The following is a 3,550-nucleotide window of genomic DNA, read 5'->3' as shown; positions in this document are numbered from 1 at the left end:
ATTCAAGAACAAAGTAACAAGACAAACACCCAATTAGAACTCATACAACACAGCAATTAAAAATACAGAAGATGAACACTAAAATTACAGAAATAGATAACACAGTGGAAGGACAAAAGAGTAGACTAGATGTGGCTGAAAAACACATTTCCCAGCTAGAAGATAAATTCCTTGATGCTAGCTGAATGAAGAAAAATCAGAACAAAGATTAAAAGAAATGAAGAGAACCTAAGAGTTATATGGGTGGCCATGAAAAGAAACAACATACACCTGATTGGAATACCAAAACTAGAGGATGCAGAAGAAGAAGAAGAAGAAGAAGAAGAAGAAGAAAACCACTGAGAAAATTGTTGAAGACTTGCTAATAGAAAATTCTCCACATATTGTGAAAGAAGAAAAGATATTCATCTAAGAAGCCCAACAAACCCCATACAGGATAGATCCCAAGAGAAAGTCACCAAGACATATCATAATCAAACTTTCCAAAACCAAAGACAAAGAAAGAATCCTGGGAGCAGCTCAGGAAAAATGAAATGTCACCAACCATGAACAACCAATAAGACTACACTCTGATTTCTCAGCAGAAACCATGCAGGCAAGAAGCCAGTGGGATGGCATATATGAATCCTTGAAGGAAAAGAACTTCCAACCACATACCCAGCCAAATAATCCCTCAAATATGAGAGTGAAATCAAGACATTCTCAGACAATCAGAAATTAAGGGAGTTTGCAAAAACCAGAGCAGCCCTATAAGAAATGTTAAAGGGTGTCTTCCCAATAAAGAACTCACAATAGAAAACAACAAATTAAAATCAAGATACTTGACACAACCACCTAGAAACCAAACCAGAAAAAGACTCACAAAATAAACTCATAAGAAATGTATGCAGAGAAATAAAGGAATCAGTCTGCTGACAACACCAGCAACAAAGCAAACAGAGGGAATGAAAGTTTTAATTATAAAACTTCCAAATGGAGAGGAAGACAGCACAGTGTCTTTATAGAACAGACTGTTTGAAACTTAAGGAGATGAGAATTTACTTCAGGGTTACCACAAAGATAATTAACAATCCTTCTAAGCAAACTCAGGAAAAAAGAAAGAAAGAAAGAAAGAAACATAAGGGCCTAGTAAGCACAAAACCAAAAATAATGAAGAAAAGAGAAAAAAACACTTGATAACAAAATGAACTCAGCACAGAAAAATATAGTTGGAACAAGGAATCCACCAACAACACAACAAAAAACACAATACAATATAGCAATAAATTCATATCTATCACTAATTATGCCCAATGTTAGTGGACTAAATGCACCAGTCAAGAGAGTGACAGATTGGATAAGAAAAGAAGATCTATTGATATGCTGCCTACAAGAGACCCACTCTTGCTGCCTACAATAGACCCACTGCCTACAAGACACAAAGATAAAAATAAATTAAAAATTAAAGGGTGGAAAGAAATATACCAAGCTAATGGCAACCAAAAAAGTGTGAGTGGCAATATTAATTTCTGATAAAATAGACTTCAAGGTGAAAAACAGCATAAGGGACAAAGAAGAACACCATATGATGCCAAAAGGGTCAATTGACAAGAGGACATTACCATAATAAATATCTATGCACCCAATGAAAAAGCTCCAAAATACATAAAGCAAATATTAACTGAACTGAAAGGAAAAATAGACAAATGTACAACAGCGATAGGAGACTTTAACACACAACTTTCATGGAGGGATGGAACAACTGGAAAAAAAAACTCAATAAAGATACAGAACTCAACAACATAATCAACCAACTTGACCTCATAGACATATACAAAAAACACAATACACATTCTTCTCCAGTCCACATGGATCATTCTCCAGAATAGAGCATATGCTAGAACAGAAAATAAGCCTCAATAAATAAATAAATAAATAAATAAATAAATAACATTAAAATACTACAAAGCATATCTCAGATCACAATGCTATAAAATTAGAGATAATTTTAGGAAGACCAAGGAGAAAAATCAAATATGTGGAAACTGAATAGTACACTGCTCAAAAACTACTGGGTAACAGAAGAAATAAAAGGTGAAATTAAAAAATTCCTGGAAACAAATGAGAATGAAGATACAACTTACCAAAACCTACGGGGCATAGCAAAAGCAGTACTCAGTGGTCAATTTATAGCAATAAATGCACACATCAAAAAAGAGGAAAGAATCAAAATCAACACTTTAACTCACTAACTCCAACAATTAGAAAAAGAGCAACAAAAGAATATAGTACCCAGAAATAAGGAAATGATAAAGATCAAAGCAGAAATGAAGCAAAAAAAAAAAAAAAAAAAAATCTATGTGGCAGTGTATTGAAAAATAAATCATAAAATTAAAAAAAAAAAAAGAAATGAAGCAGAAGACAGAAAAACAATAGAGAAAATCAACAAAAGAAGAAGCTGGTTCAGATTAACAAAATCAACAAACCAGTGGCAAATTTAACAAAGGAAAAGAAAGAGAAGATAAAAATAACATGAATAATAAATGAAAAGGGCAACATAACAACAGAACCAACTGAAATAAAAAAGATAATAACAGAATAATATGAAGAAGGGGAAGACTCTCAATGAAATGGTTAGACACAGTGGCTGCAATGACGGGCTCAGGTATAGCAAGTTTCATGAGGCTGGCACAGGACCAGGCAGTGTTTCATTCTGCTGTGTATAGGATCGCTAAGAGTCAGAAACAACTTGATGACACCTAACAACAACAACAACAACTTTATGAAGAACTGTATTTCAACAGATTTGAGAACTTAGAAGAGATGGACAAGTTTTTAGAAACACTAAACCTACCTAAACTATCCCAGTCAGAGATAGGATACTTGAATAGACCCATAACAAAAGAAGAAATTGAACAGATCATAAAAAACCTCCCCACAAAAAAAGTCCTGGCTTCAATGGAGGATTCTACCAAACAGTTAGGGAAGAGTTGATGCCTATACTACTCAAACTACTCCAGAACATAGGAAAAGATGGAATATTCCCAAATTCATTCTACAAAGCAACCATAACACTAATACCAAAACCAAGGAGAGACACCACTAAAAAAGAAAACTACAGACCTATATCTCCCATGAATAAAGATGCGAAAAACTCCAACAAAATCCTAGCCAATAGAATCCCAATATATAAAAATAATACATCATGATGAAGTGGGTTCCATACCAGATATGCAAGGATGATTCAGCATCAGAAAAACAATCAATGTAATCCACCACATAAACAAAACAAAAGAGAAGAACCATATGATCATATCAATCAATGCAGAAAAAGCATTCAACAAAATCCAACGCCCATTCCTGTTCAAAACTCTCAGCAAAATAGGGATAGAAGGGAAAATCCTCAACATAATAAAGGAGGTATGTGCAAAATCAACAGCCAACTTTATAGTTAATGGAGAAAGAGTCAAAGCATTGCCCTTGTGAATGGGAACCAGACAAGGATGCTCTCTATCACCACTTCTATTGAGCATTGTACTGGAAGTCCTAGCCAGGTCAATAAGACAAGAGA

This window comes from Orycteropus afer, unplaced genomic scaffold (assembly GCF_000298275.1).
Source record: "Orycteropus afer afer isolate SDZICR_OR568_19922 unplaced genomic scaffold, OryAfe1.0 scaffold00076, whole genome shotgun sequence".
Classification (NCBI taxonomy): Eukaryota; Metazoa; Chordata; class Mammalia; order Tubulidentata; family Orycteropodidae; genus Orycteropus; species Orycteropus afer.
This window is presented reverse-complemented; position numbering follows the sequence as displayed.